The sequence below is a fragment of the Rutidosis leptorrhynchoides genome, chromosome 6 (genome assembly GCF_046630445.1).
Source record: "Rutidosis leptorrhynchoides isolate AG116_Rl617_1_P2 chromosome 6, CSIRO_AGI_Rlap_v1, whole genome shotgun sequence".
Lineage (NCBI taxonomy): Eukaryota > Viridiplantae > Streptophyta > Magnoliopsida > Asterales > Asteraceae > Rutidosis > Rutidosis leptorrhynchoides.
Genome location: NC_092338.1, coordinates 326652605 through 326678782, shown reverse-complemented (window position 1 = coordinate 326678782; position 26178 = coordinate 326652605).

The following is a 26178-nucleotide window of genomic DNA, read 5'->3' as shown; positions in this document are numbered from 1 at the left end:
AAGTTTGTCATAACACAATCGTCACATTTATTGACGAAATCTTGCCCGGTAGAATTTTGGGTCTCATCAATAAAAATTAGAAATATAATATAATATATGTGAGAGCATTCATTTAATCGAAAAAAATTTTGTAAAAGAAATAAATAAAGGCAAAGAATGAAGTTGGACAAAATTGTAGTAAAAAAGTAAGTAATATAAAAAGAGTGAATATATTAAGTACGAATGTTAATAAAAAAATATAATTAATAACTTCACTTCGGGATCTTTGTTTCAAGTCTGATTATCTTATAATAGACAATAATAATTTAGCTTAACATCTTTCTAATGAGTTTCCCATAGATGATTCAATCCAACCAATCATTTGAAGTATTTATTACTCAACTTTCATTTTTCAATGCAACGGTCTTCTGTGTAGTTGGGTAAAGGCATAACTTATTATTGCTCCTTATACAAAATCCAGCAAACTGATTATTCCAAGGTAATAAAATGCAATACTTCACTAAATAATTGATGGTATGAAGAAAGATGGAGATTCTAGCCTAAACTACAACTATCCATTTTGGAAAGACAGTAAATGAGGAATATTAATACTCGACTGAAAGCTTTAGCTTTAGATCTTTAGCTTTAGATGAAGTGAAAATTTACACAAGAATCAATGTTCTTGTTCAAAGATCATACCTTGTAGTCCATATATAAATAAAATTTATGTTTAAAACATCCATTCTTTCTAATGCTAGCTTTCTGGCCAAATAAAAATAAATTCTAAATGGGATCAATTATTTCGAAACAAAGATACAATTTTAAAGCCATAAAAATTACTTAGAATATGTTGAGGTATGACTGTCTTTTTGGCCTAATTAAGCCCTTTGATGTTTTATTCAATGTTTAAGAAAAGATCATACATTCTTGCTTTTCAAAAGAAAAAAAAAAACATCATAGATACCTTAAAACTTATTTGCTACAAACATTGCTTCTAGCCACATCGGACCCGTAAGTAATCAAATCACCACCCATAAAATCACAAGATTAAAATTATATGCTTGCTTCCACAACAACCACGAACTAAAACACCAAGTCGTTAGCATCATCAAAATCACAAGATCAAAATCAATACTAAAGTTGTTTTTACGATCATTACAGTAGCACTCTTGCAATAAATCAAACCCATAGCAACAACAATTAGGTAACCGAAAACAACAACAATATTAGTACACTTAAAAAATATAATAACAATTAGTCAACTAAAACAGACATTTCTGCTGCAAATTTGCAGTTTTGAAGTAACCCGCCCAACTTGTCCATTTTGTAAGTGTTCGATATTTAATAAAATAAATCTTGAACAAACATTAATAGATTATGATCAAGCCAAAATCGACTTTAGTGCAGGTGATGTAAAGTGACTAACCTTCGGAAGGGTTCCTTCGGTTGATGTGATGGGTATGAAGAGTGTTGTGGTGGTTGACTTTTGCCGAGCCTCCAAGGTAAGCTTAAAAGAATGATGAGAGTGGTAAGTGTATGTTGATGGTGCCCTGAATGCTCGATTAATGATTATGGTTAGTATTTATAGGCATAAGATTGACGGTTACCAAGGATAACCGCCATCAGCCCACTAACCCACGATTACCACTCCTGGAATCCTCTAATCATGCCCACTACCTACTCCACGTTCTCCTAATTTATCGGACGGGCAAACAGCTGAGTAAACCAAGTCAACAGTGTCATTAACGGTACGCTACGGGTGGCGTAGCGTATAAATAACCGTGGTTTGAAGGCAAGGTTGACTTCGCAGTACCGTTAGCCTGGAGCTAAAGCCAAGTGTCCAGCTAGGAAATACGCCATGCGTCTCACGTGACGGCCATGGCGGGACGTACGTCATTAAGTCCCCCAGTTTGGTTGGAATCGAATTACCGTTGATTGTAACCAAACTAAAATGAGTAAAAATATTATAAACAACCATCATTACTGACATGCTGTAATCGTCAAATCATGTTCCCCCATAGGTCTCACTAGGGGATGATGTCAGCAATCATCATTTTTACAGTTGTAACAATGAAAAGTCGCGAATCTAACGGCTGTGGCTCGACCTCCCCAGGACACGTGTTTGATCAGGATCAAAGCCCATTAATCGGGCCCACGGTAAGTTTGTTCTACAAATACGGCGTTTTTACCTCTTCATTTTTACACCTTTCTCTCCGCCTCCTAATTATTAAATAATTTCTTCTCTACTTTCTTGATACGAACTCCCAACTGTAAAATGTCTAAGGCTAACGTTGCTACCAAAAACATAACCGTTACGACGGAGCAGATGGAGAAATTCATAGATGAGTATCCGGTACTCAGAGGCGCACCGACGATGGTTGCGATCCCCGGGCAGCGTGCCGATGAGCCGCCACAAAATTACTTGACCCTATATTGGAAGTCGGTTGCCTTAGGCAACCTACGCTTCCCATTGAGCCCGTTCATAGTGGCTGTTGATGTCTGCAGCGTGGTATACGAAATAGCTTATATTTTAGCAGAAAATACTATTAAATACGATACAATTTTACACAAGATATTTATTTATTTATAGAATGGATATACTTAAACCTTGCTACAACACTTATAGGCAGTGTACCTAATCGTACAGTAGTGTAGTTTTTAGTAAGTCCGGTTCGTTCCACAGGGAAAATCTTTAAACAAAGCTTAACGCTATATTAGTTTACTTTTATAAAAATACAAATATATATATAAGTAATATTATTATTATAAAGGGGGATTTTTACCGTTTAATGACCGGTTTGTCGATTTTAAAACTTTAGTCGCAGTTAAAACCAAATGTAAAATATTAAAAATAAATACAAGACTTAAATTAAGCATAAAGTAAATAACGATAATGAAATTGCGAATAATAAAAGTGCGATAAAATAAACTTGCGATAATTAAAAAGTACGATAATTAAAAGTGCAATTAAATACAATAATAATAAAAATGCGATATTTAGAAGTGCAATTAAATATAAAATAAAGGAATTTAAATATGAAATAAAAGAATTATGCTTATTTAAACTTCCGTAATCATGATGTTTGACGTGTTGATTTTAGTTTTATGCCCATGGGTTAATTGTCCTTTGTCCTGGATTATTTAATATGTCCGTCTGGTTTTTGTCCATAACAGTCCATCAGTCATAAATATAAAGTGCGAGTGTCCTCGTCAAATTATCCTTATACCCGAAGTTAAATATTCCAACTAATTGGGGATTCGAATTGTAACAAGGTTTTAATACTTTGTTTAATGAATACACCAGGTTATCAACTGCGTGTAAACCAAGGTTTTACTACTTTGTTAGCAATTACACCAATTACCCTTGAATGTAATTTCACCCCTGTTTTAATTATTCTAGTGGCTATTAATCCATTCCCGTGTCCGGTTAAATGAACGATTATTCGTACATATAAATACCCCGCCCATCGTGTCCGATCGAGTGTATATGGTAATTTATAAGGACGCCCAATTGTAAATCTTTATATTAACATTAACAAACTATCATTTAGTTAAACAAATATAAAGTCCATTAATAGCTCATAGTCTAATTTCCACAAGTGTCATTCTTTTGTTCAAACCCCAATTATGGTACAAAGCCCAATTACCCAATTTTAGTAATTAGCCCAATATCATGATTACTTCGGATTAAATAAGCACAATAATAACTTAGCTACGAGACATTAATATACAAAGGTTGAACATAACTTACAATGATTAAAAATAGCGTAGCGTTACACGGACAGAATTTCGACTTACACCCTTACAATATTCGCTAACATACCCTTATTATTAGAATTATAATTAAAATTAAAATTAAAATATAAATTATATATATATATATATATATATTTTACGTATATATGAGAGAAGAGAGAAAGATGGATATTTTGGTTCACCAAACTGCGAATTTATAGGAGATGTGGCCTGACTTTTCATGCCATGCGATCGCATGGACTTTCTTCTTCCTGGCCATGCGATCGCATGGCCAGCTGGGAGAGCTCACATGTTGCTTGTTTCCTTGTGCCGACGTTTTATAAATAATATAATATATTAAATAATTATAAGAATTATTTAAATATTATATTATATTTATGTGCATAGTTGACTTGTAATTTTTAGTCCGTTGCGTCGAGCATTGAGAGTTGACTCCGGTCCCGGTTCCGGATTTTCGAACGTCCTTGCGTACAATTTTATATTTTGTACTTTGCGTTTTGAATCTTGTACTCTTGTAATTTCGAGACGTTTCTTATCAATAATTGGAACCTCTTTGATTGTCTTTTGTACTTTTGAGCTTTTTGGTCGTTTGCGTCTTCAATTCGTCGAATCTGTCTTTTGTCTTCACCTTTTATTATTTAAACGAATATCACTTGTAAATAGAATAATTGCAACTAAAAGCTTGTCTTTCTTGAGGAATAATGCTATGAAATATATGTTCGTTTTTAGCATTATCAAATATTCCCACACTTGAGCGTTGCTTGTCCTCAAGCAATATCGTCTTGAAATACTAAAATCACTTCTTTATTCTTCACACTTTGTACATCAGTGATTTCTATACGGCGGTATAAACAATGATAGTAACGATAGAACCATGGTTAAAGGTGGGTGTGTCATCCATAGTTGCCTCGGGTTTAGGTCAACAACACTTGCAATCAAATAGCCGATTTACTTTCGGTTTCCAAAGCAAAGTGCACATTTGAAAGGTGGTTTACAGTCCCACATGACTATGAAAATGTAGATCCTTTTATGAAAATATTTGATCTTTTGACAATTCAATCTCGCTTTTACCCTAGATAAGTTTTCCGGAATAACCCTTCACCGGTGTTTGCAAAATATTTTTGTGGTTTTGGTGGGTTTCAGATTTGAAAATTTTTAGCTCAAAACTTGCGGTTTTGTGTCACCCACTTGCTAACCTTGTATTTGGAAAGCAACACGTCCAGTTTACTTGTCCCGTATATTACCTTTCGATAAACTACCGTCCGGTTGTAAAGGAAAGCGTTGAACAAGCAACTGTTAAGGCAATGTTCCCTGACATGCTTTTAATTATGGTCTATAACGTGTCGGATGCAATTACTATCCTTGGTAGGAGCAATAGTAAAGCTCACCCTTATGATTTTTCGGTCTGGCACAAGGTCCTGTCTTTGACCACTATGCAACCACCGTTCTTACGGTTGACACCCGATTTGGTTCAGGTGACCTAATGAATTCCAGGTGAATTCCTAGGATTTTACGTTCAATGGTAATGAACGCATCGAAAATGGGTTTTCAGAAAACAAATCGGTTTTAATTTGATCAAAATATTTTCTCGTTCAAGCTCGAGTTTAGATATCATCGAATTCCATGAGTTTGTAATTCTCAATCTTTAAGGTCAATCTCTAAGATTGAGTAATATCAGTCTTTAAAAGCTGATTTTTAATTTTTTAAGGAGATTATCCTTTCTGGGGATCTGATTCATTAGTCTTGTCCAGCTAATTTGCATGGTGCCCCCCCATTGTACGAGATAAATCCTTCTCATGGTTAGGATAAATCTGACCACTTGGCGACCCTGTTTAATGCTGAGGTCCGTGGATTTCCTGCTGATTTTAGTGATGACTTTTCTAGATTTTTCGTCAACCTACAGCTGGTCTGGACGACAACTTCTTGACCTAAATCAAGAAGCGCGTGTCTTTTTCGGAAGACTTTACTTCCTTTTAATGATGGAATTGATTCATCGTGTAGATCCATCTCTTCTTTTCTTTCATCGGGTAAAATGGTTTAGTTTAGTCCAAAGCAAAAGTATTTTCAGTTATTTGTTACAGATATATGTGACATATGTTTAAGATAACTTGGTAAATTTTCCCACACTTGGCTTTTATTTTCCTCTTTATCGTCCTCTATTCCATTTTAAATGAATTTCAACATTTTGGTTTGTTTCTCAATTTATGTCCTTTCCGAGGTAACAATAATTTCGGTGTTAACACCTAGTTTTATCGTTCATAAATATGTATAAACATGATTTTGAGTTCATTTAATTGAAAATTTTGAAAAATTTTACTAGAATTGGGTAGTCAGTATATAAGACTAGGGCTGTTCTTTATTATCAGAGAGCACTAGATTCTAATACAACTACTGCTTTACTAGTATTTTTAATGGTAACCAAGTGTATAAAGTAAAAATTTTTAAAATCCGAAAGAATTTAACCCCTTCCCACACTTAAGATCTTGCAATGCCCTCATTTGCAAGAAATCAGTAACAATTTAAATTATTGAGGGTGATTTGTGTGAAAATGATTAAATTTTACCAAAGTTTCCAAATATATTGGCGTTTGTTTGCTGAATGATAAATGGTGCACATCATTTGTTCATTCCGTCTGTTGTGACATCACATTTATTTGTCATCTTGTCGTCAAAATTAGTAGCTTTTGCTGAACTTAATGCCAGTCTTTGAAAATGCGCTGTTTTACCCTGTTTTGAACAATCGACAATATACATACATACAAGTATAATCATGCATGGCAATTTGAAATGGGACTTAATATCCCACTTTCAAATTCTAAATATGAAATATTAGTACACAATAATAATAAAATAATAAAAATTACACAAATTTATCCAATAACATAAGTTTAAACATGAAAAAGTCAAAAGATAAAAACATAAAAATCATAAAAATAACCAATTGGAACTAAATCAGTCTGGATAGGGGTTCCAGTTCATCTCATCGGGTGGGTTCCATTGTTGGTTATAGGTGTTCTGATAGGCTTGTTCATAGTCATACCGGTTAAAGGGTGGTCGGATATCGGGGCTATGTGGCGGAAAATGAGCAGGTCGAGTAGGTACATAGTTATTTGGTACCTGATATGATAGCTGGCTCATGATTTGGTGCTGATGAACTAACCAGCTATCGTGTTGGCGTCGCCTATAATCCTCGTATACTCGCTCGGAGTTCCACTGCTCATACATACTATGTCTTGCCGCGTTCGTCATTGCTTCCTCATCTATACGAACGTGGACGTCAAGAATAGCATCTCGAAAGACATCCCTAATGTCTTCCGCCTCCTCCATTTCCTCGTCTGAGCCTCTCTCTACCTGAGGATGAGATCCCTCATAGGGTACTGCCTGGTTACGTCTACTTTTCAATACCTTAGCACCCACATAAACTTTCAATCCTAAGGGCTCAACCTGTTCTCTACAAATCTGTAATGGACCCCCTTGGTTCCTATCAACACCTAAATACTCTCCAATGAGAGTAACAAAAATACCTCCTCCTATTATACTCCCGTCCTGCATTCCCTCTACCATTTTAGATAAATAAAAAGCAACACATTAAGGGATATTGACAAAGCTTCTAGGATCCCGAATACACTTTAGGTAGAATAAATCATATAAGGTAATTTTTTCTTTATTATGACCTCTTTGTGTAATCGAGTTGGCCAAAAATCTATGAATAATACGAAGCTCGGCTCTGTCAATATGTGTATAGGAGTGTCCTCCTGCTCGTGTAAAAACATCAAAATGTGACATACGCCTCCAAATGGCGTCAGCGTCAAAGTTACTATCTACCCGTTCACCATAATGAATCAAGTTTGTACAATCGGGTAATAGCAACTCACCAGGAGTATATATCTGTAAGGCCCTGGCCATGTCCAGCATGGACATTCTGTACATCCTACCGCCAAGGATAAACCTAAGAAATCTTCTATCATCTATTCTAACTATATTTGTATCAAGTGATACAGTACTCATCAACTCAACACACCATTCCTTATATACAGGTCTACGAATGGTGAAAAGACGTTCTCAATCTGTAAAAGAAGAACTGCCATACCTTTGAACTAAAAGCTGTCTAACACGGTCAGCTAGATGGACCGTTTCCAAAGGGGCCCAATCAATTACCCTTGGCACCTCTACATTTTTTGTTACTAATTTGAATTTGTTCCTTTGATATGTCTCGTAATCTCTCCATCTTCTATCAAATCTCAGATTAGGATGTAGAGTGTGCTCAGGAATCGTTGGGAATTCTACTGGCGGCCTCATTGGGAATACTATGAATTCATCAACAAACTGTACCGGATCATAATAAGGTATGTGCTGATCAGGCTGTTGTTGTTCCTGTTGTGGTTCTTGTTCGTGTTGCATCTCTGGCTGTGGTTCTTGTGCTGGTCGTCTAGATGATGATGCTCCTGAACCTCCAGTATCGGCTCTCTGTAAAACACATTAAACATAAAAATTGTGCATCCAAATATGCATTAGTGTTAGCAAAATAACAACTTAAAACAATCACTATAACATGTTAAATCAAAATTAAACTTATACACATTTTCACAATTTTTCACAATTCTACACTTTTCAAATAAGCACATATGAAAATGTATACAAAATTCATAAGTATTTAACTCAAATAACATGTCAAAATATTCATTATTAATAATTAAACAAGTCTCAAATGGCAAATATATCAAATTAATCAAGTTCATGAATTTTGGACTTAAAAAGTCCACTTTAATCTCCAAAAATCATGTTTAGGATCATTGTTTGGATCATTTAACTATCTAAACATGTTACACTACTCAATTTAGCAATAATTCATGACAAAAATCGGCCAGAACCTGTTTATATCAAAAAGCCCCAAATTGCTCAAGAACACAAACCCTAGATTTCTAAAAATTTTGAAGTTTTTGGCTTCAAATCATGTTAAATAGCATCAATCTAGGTTATACATGCATAAAATACTAACAATTTATCACTAATTACACTAGAAATTAACAAAATTGCATTAGATAAAAAATTGGTAATTATCACAAAAACTAGGAATTTATAGAGTTTAGGGGTGTAATTTTTACCAATTTGCTGAGGAATGAGAATCTAGGCATGATTAGAGCAAGAAAATTGACGAATTACGGTGGAAAAATGGCGAAAATTGGTGAATTTTTGGGTGAGTTTCGTGAATGTGTGTGTGTTGTGGTGAGGAAGGCAGAACAGGCTGCTGTATGTATCAGGTCTGGACTTCAGCTCCATGCGATCGCATGGAGTTGAAGTGTAAAACCCATGCGATCGCATGGGGGTCCGGGTACAGTGTTTTTGGTGTGCAACGAGGTGTATATAAAATAGTTATTATTTTACTAGGAAAATACTATTAAATACGATACAATTTTACACAAGATATTTATTTATTTATAGAATGGATATACTTAAACCTTGCTACAACACTTATAGGCAGTGTACCTAATCGTACAGTAGTGTAGTTTTTAGTAAGTCCGGTTCGTTCCACAGGGAAATCTTTAAACAAAGCTCAACGCTATATTAGTTTACTTTTATAAAAATACAAATATATATAAGTAATATTATTATTATAAAGGGGGGTTTTTACCGTTTAATGACCGGTTTGTCGATTTTAAGACTTTAGTCGCAGTTAAAACCTAATGTAAAAAAATAAATACAAGACTTTAAATTAAAGCGTAAAGTAAATAACGATAATGAAATTGCGAATAATAAAAATGCGATAAAATAAAATTGCGATAATTAAAAAGTACGATAATTAAAAGTGCGATTAAATAACAATAAATAAAAGTGCGATAATTAGAAGTGCAATTAAATATAAAATAAAGGAAATTAAATATGAAATAAAAGAATTATGCTTATTTAAACTTCCGTAATCATGATGTTTGACGTGTTGATTTTAGTTTTATGCCCATGGGTTAATTGTCCTTTGTCCTGGATTATTCAATATGTCCGTCTGGTTTTTGTCCATAACAGTCCATCAGTCATAAATATAAATTGCAAGTGTCCTTGTCAAATTATTATTATACCCGAAGTTAAATATTCCAACTAATTGGGGATTCGAATTGTAACAAGGTTTTAATACTTTGTTTAATGAATACACCAGGTTATCGACTGCGTGTAAACCAAGGTTTTACTACTTTGTTAACAATTACACCAATTACTCTTGAATGTAATTTCACCCCTGTTTTAATTATTCTAGTGGCTATTAATCCATTCCCGTGTCCGGTTAAATGAACGATTATTCGTACATATAAATACCCCGCCCATCGTGTCCGATCGAGTGTATATGGTAATTTATAGGGACGCCCAATTGTAAATCTTTATATTAACATTAACAAACTTTCATTTAGTTAAACAAATATAAAGCCCATTAATAGCCCATAGTCTAGTTTCCACAAGTGTCGTTCTTTTATCCAAACCCCAATTATGGTACAAAGCCCAATTACCCAATTTTAGTAATTAGCCCAACATCATGATTACTTCGTTTTAAATAAGCATAATAATAACTTAGCTACGAGACATTAATGTAAAAAGGTTGAACATAACTTACAATGATTAAAAATAGCGTAGCGTTACACGGACAGAATTTCGACTTACACCCTTACAACATTCGCTAACATACCCTTATTATTAGAATTAAAATTAAAATTAAAATTAAAATATAAATTATATATATATTACTCGTATGAATGAGAAGAAAAAAGATATGAAATTTGATCAGAATTCGGTTGGCTTTATAGCCAGAGTTGAAAATTGGGGCTCCGCGACTCGCGGCAAAATGCCCTTAAAACTCCGCGAGTCGCGGAGATATATTTACAGCTCACACCCTTGGAGTTTCTTGCTGCCGACGGTTTTTAATATATATATATAATATATATATAATTAATATAATTAATTATATATTATATTATATTTATATACATAGTTAACTTGTAATTTTTAGTCCGTTGCGTCGAGCGTTAAGAGTTGACTCTAGTCCCGGTTCCGGATTTTCGAACGTCCTCGCGTACAATTTAATATCTTGTACTTTGCGTTTTGAATCTTGTACTTCTGTAATTTCGAGACGTTTCTTATCAATAATTGGAACCTTTTTTATTGTCTTTTGTTCTTTTGAGCTTTTTGGTCGTTTGCGTCTTCAATTCGTCGAATCTGTCTTTTGTCTTCACCTTTTATTATTTAAACGAATATCACTTGTAAATAGAACAATTGCAACTAAAAGCTTGTCTTTCTTGAGGAATAATGCTATGAAATATATGTTCGTTTTTAGCATTATCAAATATTCCCACACTTGAGCGTTGCTTGTCCTCAAGCAATATCGTCTTGAAATACTAGAATCACTTCTTTATTCTTCACACTTTGTACATCAGTGATTTCTATATGGCGGTATAAACAATGGTAGTAACGATATGGTTTACAGTCCCACATGACTATAAAAATTTAGATCCATTAAGGAAATTGGATCTTTATGAAAACATTTGATCTTTTGAAAATTAAATCTAGTTTTTACCCTAGATAAGTTTTCCGGAATAACCCTTTACCGGTGTTTGCAAAATATTTTTGTGGGTTTGGTGGGTTTCAGATTTGAAAATTTTAGCTCAAAACTTGCAGTTTTGTGTCACCCACTTGCTAACCTTGTATTTGGAAAGCAACACGTCCAGTTTACTTGTTCCGTATATTACCTTTCGGCAAACTACCGTCCGGTTGTAAAGGAAAGCGTTGAACAAGCAACTGTTAAGGCATTGTCCCGTGACATGCTTTTGATTATGGTCTATAACGTGTCGGACGCAATTACTATCCTTGGTAGGAGCAATAGTAAAGCTCACCCTTATAATTTTTCGGTCTGGCACAAGGTCCTGTCTTTGACCATGCTATGCAACCACCGTTCTTACGGTTGACACCCGATTTAGTTCAGGTGACCTAATGAATTCCAGGTGAATTCCTAGGATTTTACGTTCAATGGTAATGAACGCATTGAAAATAGGGTTTTCAGAAAACAAATCGGTTTATAATTTTGATCAAAATATTTTCTCGTTTAAGCTCGAGTTTAGATATCATTGAATTCCATGAGTTTGAATTCTCAATCTTTAAGGTCAATCTCTAGGATTGAGTAATATCAGTCTTAAAAGCTGATTTTTAATCTTTAAGGAGATTATCCTTTCTGGGGATCTGATTCATTAGTCTTATCAAGCTAATTTGCACGGTGCCTCCCCATTGTACGAGATAAATCCTTCTCATGGTTAGGATAAATCTGACCACTTGGCGACCCTGTTTAATGCTGAGGTCCGTGGATTTCCTGCTGATTTTAGTGATGACTTTTCTAGATTTTTCGTCAACCTACAGCTGGTCTGGACGACAACTTCATGACCTAAATCAAGAAGCGCGTTTCTTTTTCGGAAGACTTCACTTCCTTTTAATGATGGAATTGATTCATCGTGTAGATCCATCTCTTCTTTTCTTTCATTGGGTAAAACAGTTTAGTTTAGTCCAAAGCAAAAGTATTTTCAGTTATTTGTTACAGATATATGTGACATATGTTTAAAATAATTTGGTAAATTTTCCCACACTTGGCTTTTTATTTTTCTTTTTATCGTCCTCTATTCCATTTTAAATGAATTTTAACATTTTAATTTGTTTCTCAATTTATGTCCTTTCCGAGGTAACAATAATTTCGGTGTTAAAACCTAGTTTTATCGTTCATAAATATGTATAAACATGATTTTGAATTCATTTAATTGAAAATTTTGAAAAATTTTACTAGAATTGGGTAGTCAGTATATAAGACTAGGGCTGTTCTTTTTTATCAGAGAGCACTAGATTCTAATACAACTACTGCTTTACTAGTATTTTTAATGGTAACCAAGTGTATAAAGTAAAAAATTTTAAAATCCGAAAGAATTTAACCCCTTCCCACACTTAAGATCTTGCAATGCCCTCATTTGCAAGAAATCAGTAACAATTTAAATTATTGAGGGTGATTTGTGTGAAAATGATTAAATTTTTACCAAAGTTTCCAAATATATTGGCGTTTGTTTGCTGAATGATAAATGGTGCACATCATTTGTTCATTCCGTCTTGTTGTTATTTCACATATATTTTGCATCTTGTCGTCAAAATTAGTTGCTTTTGCTGAACTTAATGCCAGTCTTTGAAAATGCGTTGTTTTACCCTGTTGTGTACATAAGATAAACTGCAAACATATATACATATTTTTGAAGTTTGGTATATTACCCCACATTCAAAAATTATTAAAATCTAAGAATAAGAGTTAGATTATTATAAAAATGATTACAATATTAACAAAAGTATTAAACATATCAATAATTACAAATTACAAAATAAAAAAAATAATTAAACTAAGGATGATATTGGTACCAATAGGGGTTCCACGCATAACCATAAGTGCTATAGAATGCTTCGGCAGGGTCATACGTAGGATATGGTGGCTGCATCTCTATCGACCAAGGAGGGAAGACGGGTTTCGGTGTAGGAATATAGTTTCTACCTATATGTTGGCAATGCGCTATGATCTGGTTCTGATGAACTTGCCAATCTTCAAATGCTCTCTGTCTAGCATTTTCGTATTCCTGAGAAGCTATAAACCTATGCATTTCTTGCATCTCATTCCCCCCTCCTACATTACCTTGTTCCTGGTTTCTCTCCACCTGTGGATGTCTACCATGGTATCGTACTGCGGCGTTATTTCGCCGCTTCAAAACTTTCGCACCATGGTATACATTTAAACCTATAGTGTCGCGGGGTTCCGGCTCTTCTAGTAATAATCCCCCCCGACTTATATCCACACCGAGATATTCACCAATCAAAGTAATAAAAATACCACCTCCTATTATGCTATGTGGTCGCATCCCCCGAACCATAGCTGATAAATAATAACCCACACAATATGGTATACTTACAGCGCTCTGTGGGTCTCGAATATACATATGGTAAAACAAATCTTGTTCATTTACCTTTTCTTTGTTTTTACCCCTTTGTGTAATCGAATTAGCTAAAAACCTATGTATTACTCTTAATTCGGCTCTATCTATATCCAAATAAGAGTAGTTTCCCCCTTTGAAACGGTGATGGCTTGTCATTTGACTCCACACACCGTGTGTATCAAAATTCTCATCTATCTTTCTACCGTTTAGTATCAATCCTTTTCAATCGGCAGACGCTAACTCCTCAGGCGTATATATACGTAAAGCCTGAGCCATGTCCAGTAAAGACATGTGGCGCATCGAACCGCCTAACAAAAATCTAATAAAAGAACGATCGGTTAAACTAGCTACCCGATCATTCAACTCTATACTACATAACAACTCTTCACACCATACTTTATATACAGGTCTGCGTATGGTGAATAAACATATCCAGTCATTAAAAGAAGAATTACCATACCTCTGTACCAGTAATTCCCTAATTGGCCCGGCCAATTCTACAGCTTCTAAGGGTCCCCATTCTATGACCCTCGGTACCTCAACAACCTTGGAATGAAGAGTATGCAAACCCCGTTGATATTTTGGATAATCTATCCAAAGTCTGTCAAATCGCAGGTTCGGGTGCAACTGTTCCAAGTGCATATCTGAAAAGGTCATGACTGGATGAGGTACATCCTGCTTGTAGTAGTTATCTACCTCCTGTTGTTCCAAGTTCTCAGCAGGAGCATGGCGGGCTTGGGATGAAGATTCACCCCTTTCATTCTGCAAAACACATCAAACACAAATTTTGTGCATCCAAATATGCATTAGTGTCAGCAAAATCATCAATCAAAATAATTACAATGACATTATTAATTTATATCAAACTTAAGCTTATTTTCACATTTTTATCAAATCTACACTTTTTCAAATAAGCATATACGAAAATTTTTGCCAAGTTCATAAGCATTCAACTCAAATAACATGTCAAAATAATCATTACTAGCGATCAAACAAGTCTCAAATGGCATTATCTTTCAAAAATCAAGTTCATAAATTTTAGACTTGAAAAAGTCCACTTTAATTCTCAAAATCATGTTTAGGCTAAAAGTTTGGATCATTTAACTACCTAGACATGTTACACTACTCAATTTAGCAACAATTCATGACAAAAATCGGCCATAACCTGTTTATATCAAAAAGCCCCAAATTTGCTCAAGAACACAAACCCTAGATTATTCAAAAATTGAAGTTTAAGGCTTCTAATCATGTTAAACAACATCAATCTAGGTTATACAAGCATAATACATAAACAATTTAAGTCTAATTACACTAAAAAGCATCAAAATCAAATTGGGGAAAAAATAGCTCAAGAACACTAAAATTCGAATTAAATGGTGTTTAGGTGTAGAAATTTACCGTTTTTCTTGAGTAATTCTTAGATATCATCCTTCTCAACATGATTTTAGCAAAAAATTTGGTGATTAACGGTTAAAAATTGGGATTTTTGGGGTGTTTTTGGGTGGTTTTTCGGGGTTTTTTCGCAGCTATTTCGCTGTGTTTTTGTGTGTTTTTGTGTGGGTTGAGTGAACTGATCGTGCAGCTCTTTTATTTTTTTTCTGTAATTTGGTCCCTCCGCGAGTCGCGGAGGTTTTGCACTGCAAACTCCGCGAGTCGCGGAGTTTACACTTTTTTTTTTTTTTTTTTTTTTTTTTTTTTTTTTTTTATAATCTTTAACTTATAAAACAATTAAGAAATTAATTTTAAAATTTTGTTTCCCTTGTTATTTAGGACGAGGTCGTTTCGGATCGATGTCCTAGTCCGTCCCTCGACAAAATTTTAAAATTTGTCTTTTTGTAGCGATTGTTTTAAAAGCTAAGATTTTTGGGTTTTTTAATGTTTTTGGCATACTTTAAATCAATAAGATTAAAAATAATGATAATAAAAGTTCTCGTCCCTCCCTCGGGTAAAGCAATTTCGGTTCAAAGACCTAGTCTTCAACTTACGACGAATTTTAAAAATCATATTCTTAACTTAATGAGATAAAGTAAATTTTTGTTTTTAAATTCACACAACTTAAATATAAAATTCAAAATTAAAAATTAAAAATTAAAAATTCACACCAAACTTAAAATTTGAAATGCATAAAATTTAAATTTCATATTTTAAAAATTAAAAATTCACACCAAACTTAATTTAAAAATTCATAAATTCATACCACACTTATATTAATTTTTCAAATATTTACAATTTTAAATATATTGTTTTTACAAAGTTTACAATATTAATTTAAGATTTAAATATTAATTTTAAAAACATGGTAAAAAAAAATTAAAAATCTTTTTGTCTTTTTATCCCACTTTAATCAATCAAATATTATCAAAAATATGCGCCCCTCTTTTCGGTAAAGTAATTTCGGTTCCAAGACCTAATTTAACTCATGACGAATTTTTGAAATATTTTGGGTTGATTGATTAAAGATATTTATACCTTAAGAATAAACGTTAAATTTCGCAGTGATGTAATAAATTTTTGAATGATATCAATAATTTCGGTTGCCAAACCTAATTTTATTTAATACCAATTTAATACTTTTTAGCGAACAAATTAGCGTTTATTATCAAAAGGTTAAAAATAAAAATAAAAATAAAAACTGTACAGACATACCTGTGAAATAGATTTCTTAGTTATATGATCTATTATATTCATAAGATAGTCGGTTTAATTGGTTTTCCATGGCTGCATAGGCGTAACCTCGAGCATTCATTGTCTTTTCTTCTAAACATATGAACGGTCCGTCTCTGCATAAAGTAACAAATTCGGTATTTGAATAGGTTTGATTATTTGAACATTTACCTCCATGTGACCATTTTCCGCATTTGTGACATCGTTCTAGGTGTCGTGCTCTTCTTTTCGCTGCGGATTTTGATTTTCCTTTACCAAATTGTAACTTATTATCTTCGCATCTGGATCCTTTTCTAACTCCGTCCATTCTTTCTCTGATTACTGATACTAATTCACTCGGTAGTATGTCATTATTTCTTTTAGTGATCAAAGCGTGTAGCATTAGACCATGGTTTAATTCACAGGCAGTCTTCATTTTGTAAAAACCTAAAAAAAATAAAAATTCAGAATGGGGGGAGAAGACTAGTTCTTTAGGGTCTGCTAGGGAAAGACCATTCGGGTTCCATTTTCGAAAACTACACGAAAACAGACAATCTAACTCTAACATAAATACATATTATCCTTTAAAGACTTGATTCTCCCCACACTTAGTTAGCTGTGGTGTCGAAATTGTGATTAACTTCGTTGTCGACTTCCATCGGACCCTGTATGTAATGTTTAACTCTGTGACCATTAACTTTAAATTCAATCTCATTTGAATTTATTAATTCTATCGTTCCGTATGGGAAAACTCTTTTGACTATGAATGGTCCAGACCATCTTGATTTCAATTTTCTAGGAAATAGCTTGAATCGTGAATTGAAAAGAAGAACTCTGTCTCCTTCTTTGAATTCTTTTGAACTTCTGATTCTTTTATCATGCCATTTCTTCGTTCTTTCTTTATAGATTAACGAATTTTCGTATGCTTCATGTCTTAATTCTTCTAATTCGTTTAGTTGACTTAATCGTAGACGTCCGGCTTCATGTAAATCAAGATTACATGTTTTCAAAGCCCAAAATGCTTTGTGTTCAATTTCTACTGGAAGATGACATGCTTTTCCATACACAAGTCTAAAAGGTGTGGTTCCAATTGGAGTTTTGTAGGCTGTTCTAAAAGCCCAGAGTGCATCCTCCAATTTAATGGACCATTCCTTCGGATTTGATCCTACGGTTTTCTCTAGAATACGTTTTAAGGCTCGGTTGGTATTTTCAACTTGTCCACTTGTTTGTGGATGATATGCGGTGGAGATTTTATGAGTTACTCCATATCTTTTAAGAACTTTCTCAAGTTGATTATTACAGAAATGAGTACCTCGATCACTTATTAAAGCTTTCGGTGTTCCAAACCTTGCAAAAAGACGTTTTAAAAAGTTGACTACAACTCGTGCATCGTTAGTTGGGAGAGCTTGTGCTTCCGCCCATTTAGATACATAATCAATGGCTACGAGTATATATAGATTATTATGAGATTTTGGAAATGGACCCATAAAGTCAATACCCCAAATGTCAAATACTTCACATACTTGGATGACATTTTGTGGCATTTCATCACGTTGACTTATTTTTCCGGCCCTTTGACATGCATCACAGGATTTGCAAAGAAGGTGTGCGTCTTTGTAAATTGTAGGCCAATAGAATCCAGCTTCATAAACTTTTCTTGCTGTTAGTTGAGGCCCATAATGCCCTCCTGTTGGTCCTGTGTGACAATGGTTTAAAATTTTACTAGCTTCATCTCCAAATACACATCGGCGTATTATTCCATCGGGACAACTTTTAAACAGATGTGGATCTTCCCAGAAATAGTGTTTTATATCACTGAAGAATTTCTTTCGTCTTTGGTACGATAATCCTTTTTCAAGGAATCCACAAACTAAGTAGTTTGCATAGTCTGCAAACCATGGGATTTCTTTATAATCTATCTTCAATAGATATTCATCAGGAAAGTTGTCTTTTATGGCCGATTCATTCAGAACTTCTAATTCGGGATTTTCAAGACGAGAAAGATGATCAGCGGCGAGATTTTCTGCTCCTTTTTTATCTCGAATTTCAATATCAAACTCTTGTAAGAGTAAGATCCAACGGATTAATCTTGGTTTAGCATCTTGTTTTGAAAATAGGTATCTAAGAGCAGAATGGTCGGTATAGACCACCGTTTTTGCTAGAACGAGATATGATCGAAATTTGTCAAAAGCAAAGACAATAGCAAGGAGTTCTTTTTCAGTAGTTGTATAGTTCGTTTGTGCTCCTTGTAATGTCTTACTAGCATAATATATAGGTTGAAATCGTTTTTCAATCCTTTGTCCTAAAACGGCTCCCATTGCAAAATCACTTGCATCGCACATTAGTTCAAATGGTAGATTCCAATTTGGTGTTATCATGATTGGTGCATTAGTGAGTTTTTCTTTAAGAATATTAAAAGATTTGATACACTCATCTGAAAAGATGAATGGCGCATCCTTTTCTAGGAGTTTATTCATAGGAGTGGCAATTTTAGAAAAATCTTTTATGAAACGTCGGTAAAAACCGGCATGCCCTAGAAAACTCCTAACTCCTCTAACATTGGTGGGATGTGGAAGTTTAGCAATTACATCTACTTTAGCTCTATCCACTTCAATTCCTTCTTTTGAAATTTTATGTCCAAGAACGATGCCTTCTTTAACCATGAAATGGCATTTCTCCCAATTAAGTACTAGATTTGATTTTTCGCATCTAATTAGCATTCGTTCCAGATTAACTAGACATGATTTAAATGTATCACCGAAGACTGAAAAGTCATCCATGAATACTTCCATGCATTCTTCTATCATGTCATGAAAAATCGCCATCATACACCTTTGAAAGGTTGCAGGGGCGTTACAAAGTCCAAATGGCATGCGTTTGTAAGCAAAAGTACCATAAGGGCACGTGAATGTGGTTTTCTCTTGATCTTCGGGTGCTATTGGAATTTGAAAATATCCGGAAAATCCATCTAGAAAATAATAGTAACTATTTCCGGCTAATCTTTCCAACATTTGATCTATGAAAGGTAAGGGAAAGTGATCTTTTCTGGTGGCGTCATTTAATTTTCTATAATCAATACATACACGCCATCCTGTTACAGTCCTAGTAGGAATAAGCTCATTTTTCTCATTTGTAATGACAGTCATGCCACCCTTCTTAGGCACGCATTGAACTGGGCTTACCCATGGACTATCAGAGATTGGATAAATTAAACCTGCATCTAGCAGTTTAATAATCTCTTTCTTAACTACATCTTGCATATTAGGATTTAGTCTTCGTTGGCGTTGCACATACGTTTTATGACCTTCTTCCATAAGGATTTTATGTGTGCAATACGAAGGACTTATTCCTTTAATATCATGAATCTTCCATGCAATGGCTGGTTTATGAGCTTTCAACACAGAAATGAGTTATGATTTCTCATTTTCAGTAAGAGAAGACGATATTATTACAGGTAATTCAGATTCACCATGTAAATAAGCGTATTCCAAATGGTTTGGAAGTGGCTTTAACTCTAATTTCGGAGGTTCTTCTATCGATGATTTATATCGATATCTGTCTTCTTCTTTTAGCATTTGAATTTCTTCTGTTGTTGGTTCATATCCATTAGCTATAAGTGAAGCTAACATTTCAGCTTCATCAATTGGTTCATTACCTTCTCCTAAAGAACATTCTCCTGTTCCTTGTAATTCTGGAAATTCTTCTAATAATTCCGCATGTGCATCTATAGTTTGAATATAATAACATGTATCATCTGCAGATTGTGGTTGTTGCATTGCTCTATCAACTGAAAAGGTAACACTCTCATCCTCTATACTTAGGGTCAATTTCTTACCGAACACGTCTATCATTGCTTTAGCCGTGTTTAAGAATGGTCTTCCTAATATGAGAGGAACTTGAGAATCTTCTTCCATGTCCAAAACAACAAAATCTACTGGAAATACTAAAGTACCAACTTTAACTAGCATGTTTTCCATTATCCCTCTAGGATATTTTATTGATCTATCGGCTAGTTGTATGCTTATTCTGGTTGGTTTCAATTCTCCAAGGTCTAGTTTAGCGTATAGTGAATACGGCATTAGATTTATACTAGCACCTAAATCTGCTAATGCTTCTATTGAACTAAGACTACCCAGAAAACATGGAATTGTGAAACTTCCTGGATCAGATAGTTTTTCTGGTATCTTATTCAACAGCACTGCTGAACAATTAGCATTCATAGTAACAGCCGAGAGTTCTTCCATTTTCTTTCTATTCGTGATTAGATCTTTCAAGAATTTAGCATATCTTGGCATTCCTGAAATCACATCAATGAAAGGAAGATTTACATTTATCTGTTTAAACATATCCAAGAATTTGGATTGCTCGGCTTCAAGTTTTTCTTTCTTCATTTTACTCGGGTAAGGAAGTGGTGGTTGGTATGGTTTAACATAAGGTTTATCCTTAACTGTGTTATCTTCATTAACCTTTTCAACTACCGGTTCTTTTTCCTTATCTTGATCAGGTTGTGGTTCTTGTGGAGTAGGAATAGTTTCATCAGAATTTACAGGTATTTCAGGTGGTTTAAGTGTTGTACCACTTCTTGTGGAAATAGCTTTAGCTGTTTCATTCCGGGGGTTAGCATTTGTATCACTAGGTAAACTTCCCGGTTTTCTTTCACCTATTAACCTTGCTAGGTTACTTACTTCTTGTTCCAGATTTTGAATAGAAGCTTGTTGATTTCTAAATGCTTGAGCATTTTGTTCATTAGTTTGTTTTTGAGATGTGAAAAACTGCGTTTGAGTTTCAACTAGCTTCGTCATCATATCTTCTAAATTCGGCTTTTTATCATCAGTTTGTTGTGGTGGTTTGTTTTGAAAATTCGGTCTTTGCTGATTGTAAGTATTATTGGATACTTGTTGATTGCTAGGACCTTGTTGGTTGTTGTATGGAATATTTCGGTTATAGTTCTGGTTTTGATTGTAAATAGGTCTTGGCGGTTGATAATTATTCTGATAATTATTTCCAGGCCTTTGGTTTATGTATGAAATATTCTCTCTTTGTTCCATTGTTAATTCAATACTGAGACAATCTTTTGTCAAATGTGGTCCTCCACACTGCTCACAACTAATTCGTATTGAGTGAATATCCTTAGTCATCTTTTCCATTCGTCTCTCGAAAGCATCTATCTTTGCTGAAATGGAATCTAAGTCATGGCTAGAATCTGCTCTAGCTGCTTTAGATGATCTAATGATATCTTTTTCTTGGTGCCACTCATGTGAGTGGGAAGCAGTATTATCAATAATTTTGTACGCATCAGTTTCGGTTTTCTTCATAATAGAACCACCAGCTGCTATATCTATATCTTTCCTTGTAGTGATGTCGCATCCTTGGTAGAATATTTGTACTATTTGACAGGTGTCTAAACCATGTTGCGGACATCCTCTTAATAACTTTCCATATCTTGTCCACGCCTCATATAGAGTTTCATTTGGCTTCTGTGTGAACGTAACAATTTCTGCTTGAAGTCTTACGGCTTTAGATGCAGGAAAGAATTGTTTAAGAAATTTGTCAATTAAAACATCCCATGTATCGATCGCCCCTTCAGGTAACGATTCCAACCAATCTTTGGCTTCTCCCTTTAAAGTCCAGGGAAATAACATGAGATATATCTGTTCATCCTCCACTTCTCGGATTTTAAATAGTGTGCAGATCCTATTAAAGGTACATAGATGTTCATTTGGATCTTCCTTCGGCGCACCACTAAATTGGCATTGATTAGTCACCATGTGTAGAATTTGTCCTTTGATTTCATAATCTGGCGCATTAATGTCTGGATGAGTAATTGCGTGACCTTGGCCAGTGCGTTTAGCTCTCATTCGGTCTTCCATACTTAAAGGTTCCAGATTCTCCATAATTGAATTTGTTGAATCGGTATCACTAGATGATTCTGTTTTAATAGTTCGTTCCTCAACAATCTCTGTTTGAATGATTTGTGGTTCCGGAGGAAAGTTTAATGGTTCAGGATCTACGAACCGTTCCTGAATATTCTCTGGATTCTCAATTGTGAGGTTGGGTTCAAAAAATGGATTATCGGAAATTTGAACTGAAGTACTTGGTCTACTGGATGACGATTCTAAAGAAAAATCAACGGCGGTTATATTTGTTAAACGATGTCTTGATCGAGTTACAGGTGGTGAACGTACAAAAGGTGGTGAACGTCTTGCTCGGTGCATTCACAGAATATCCTATTAGTTTTTAAAAGGAAAGAAAAATTATAATAAGTTATCCAATCAATAGACTTTTCTGATTTTGCCCACGTTTCGAATAGCCAAAAGATGCAGCAGAGGGGCAGGATTCGTTTGGTCTCAATATAATTGAGGACTGTTTGGCTCCAATAACCCGGTCCACGTACAAATCCAACTATTACTACGAACCAGAAAATTTTGATGTCTATCAATTTAACTACTCAAAATAAATTTTTCGTAATTTTAAGAAATTTAGATAAGAAGTAGAATAAAATTCTAAGTCCTAAAAACTAGAATGGCGAGAAATAAGAAAGACAAAGAGTTCGTCGCAAAAGGTCGAAAAAGAAAAATGGTTGAAAAATAAAAGGTGACGGAAAAATAAAAGAAACTTATAAAAACTTAAAAATACTTAACTAATTTAACCTTATTACTACAACTAACTTAAAATTATAATCGCAAATTGATATTACTAATTGGAATGATAATTGATACATAGTAAAAGGTCTAAAAATATTAAAGCTTACAGGAAAAACTAAATCCCAAATGGAAATAACTTAAAAAGAAACTAAAACTTAAAAAGGCGTCGCAAAATTCTAAAGCACCTAAATCTTAGTCTAAAGAAAAAGCACTTAAGGAATTCTACGGCAAAGCCTAAAAATATAGGAGTAAAAATAACTATAGCAAAAACTAAGTTTAAAATATGAGCTAAAAATACAAATATTACGCTACAACGATTAAAAAGGGACAAAATATAAAAATATACAAAAAGTTGTAAAAAGTACAATTTTTATAAAAAAAATATTATTTTTATATTATTTATTTAATAAAACTATTAATTTTATAATTTTATTAAACTTATTTATACTAAATACATTAAATTAAATAAAAAGTAAAATTAAAATTAAAACTAATAATAATAATAATAATAATAATTATAATTAGGTTAAATAATAATAATTAATTAATAATATCCGTAATTAATGCTCGATTAGGGCTTCCTTGTCGCCTGTCAGAGTAGCTCCGCGAGTCGCGGCAAATAAAGAAGAAAACCCCGCGAGTCGCGGGGTTCAGGAATTCAGTTGACAGCTTTGTGTTTTTACGCGTTTTTCTTTATTTTTTTTTTTATTTTATGTTTTCTGTTTTTAATTTAAATAAACGATTTTAAAATAAAACTTATATTTTTATAAACTAAAATAGAAATAAAGAAACTTATAAAACTTAAATATTTACAAAATCTTAAAAATACATATATTTTTGTTTTTGTTTTTATATTTTTGAATAATTAAAACGTATTTTTACAAAAGCGAATTTTTAATAAAAGTAACTAAAAATCTTTTTTTTTTTTATATTGGCGTTGCGCTTCCGGCGTTTAAGAGTTTTTCCCCGGCAGCGGCGCCAAAAATAACTTGGTGTGCAACGAGGTGTATATAAAATAGTTATTATTTTACTAGGAAAATACTATTAAATACGATACAATTTTACACAAGATATTTATTTATTTATAGAATGGATATACTTAAACCTTGCTACAACACTTATAGGCAGTGTACCTAATCGTACAGTAGTGTAGTTTTTAGTAAGTCCGGTTCGTTCCACAGGGAAATCTTTAAACAAAGCTCAACGCTATATTAGTTTACTTTTATAAAAATACAAATATATATAAGTAATATTATTATTATAAAGGGGGGTTTTTACCGTTTAATGACCGGTTTGTCGATTTTAAGACTTTAGTCGCAGTTAAAACCTAATGTAAAAAAATAAATACAAGACTTTAAATTAAAGCGTAAAGTAAATAACGATAATGAAATTGCGAATAATAAAAATGCGATAAAATAAAATTGCGATAATTAAAAAGTACGATAATTAAAAGTGCGATTAAATAACAATAAATAAAAGTGCGATAATTAGAAGTGCAATTAAATATAAAATAAAGGAAATTAAATATGAAATAAAAGAATTATGCTTATTTAAACTTCCGTAATCATGATGTTTGACGTGTTGATTTTAGTTTTATGCCCATGGGTTAATTGTCCTTTGTCCTGGATTATTCAATATGTCCGTCTGGTTTTTGTCCATAACAGTCCATCAGTCATAAATATAAATTGCAAGTGTCCTTGTCAAATTATTATTATACCCGAAGTTAAATATTCCAACTAATTGGGGATTCGAATTGTAACAAGGTTTTAATACTTTGTTTAATGAATACACCAGGTTATCGACTGCGTGTAAACCAAGGTTTTACTACTTTGTTAACAATTACACCAATTACCCTTGAATGTAATTTCACCCCTGTTTTAATTATTCTAGTGGCTATTAATCCATTCCCGTGTCCGGTTAAATGAACGATTATTCGTACATATAAATACCCCGCCCATCGTGTCCGATCGAGTGTATATGGTAATTTATAGGGACGCCCAATTGTAAATCTTTATATTAACATTAACAAACTTTCATTTAGTTAAACAAATATAAAGCCCATTAATAGCCCATAGTCTAGTTTCCACAAGTGTCGTTCTTTTATCCAAACCCCAATTATGGTACAAAGCCCAATTACCCAATTTTAGTAATTAGCCCAACATCATGATTACTTCGTTTTAAATAAGCATAATAATAACTTAGCTACGAGACATTAATGTAAAAAGGTTGAACATAACTTACAATGATTAAAAATAGCGTAGCGTTACACGGACAGAATTTCGACTTACACCCTTACAACATTCGCTAACATACCCTTATTATTAGAATTAAAATTAAAATTAAAATTAAAATATAAATTATATATATATATTACTCGTATGAATGAGAAGAAAAAAGATATGAAATTTGATCAGAATTCGGTTGGCTTTATAGCCAGAGTTGAAAATTGGGGCTCCGAGACTCGCGGCAAAATGCCCTTAAAACTCCGCGAGTCGCGGAGATATATTTACAGCTCACACCCTTGGAGTTTCTTGCTGCCGACGGTTTTTAATATATATATATATAATATATATATAATTAATATAATTAATTATATATTATATTATATTTATATACATAGTTAACTTGTAATTTTTAGTCCGTTGCGTCGAGCGTTAAGAGTTGACTCTAGTCCCGGTTCCGGATTTTCGAACGTCCTCGCGTACAATTTAATATCTTGTACTTTGCGTTTTGAATCTTGTACTTCTGTAATTTCGAGACGTTTCTTATCAATAATTGAAACCTTTTTTATTGTCTTTTGTTCTTTTGAGCTTTTTGGTCGTTTGCGTCTTCAATTCGTCGAATCTGTCTTTTGTCTTCACCTTTTATTATTTAAACGAATATCACTTGTAAATAGAACAATTGCAACTAAAAGCTTGTCTTTCTTGAGGAATAATGCTATGAAATATATGTTCGTTTTTAGCATTATCAGTTTTCAGGTTTTTTTTTTTTTTTTTTTTTAAAAAAAACTTATACTTTATAAAACTTATAATTATTTAAATTTTAAAAATTTGGTTTCCTTTAGGAGCGAGGGCGTTTCGGATCGTTGTCCTAGTCTGTCCCTCGACAAAATTTTAAAATTTGTCAAATCAAAGCGCTGTTTTTAAAAGTAAAGATTTTTGGTTTTTTTTTTTT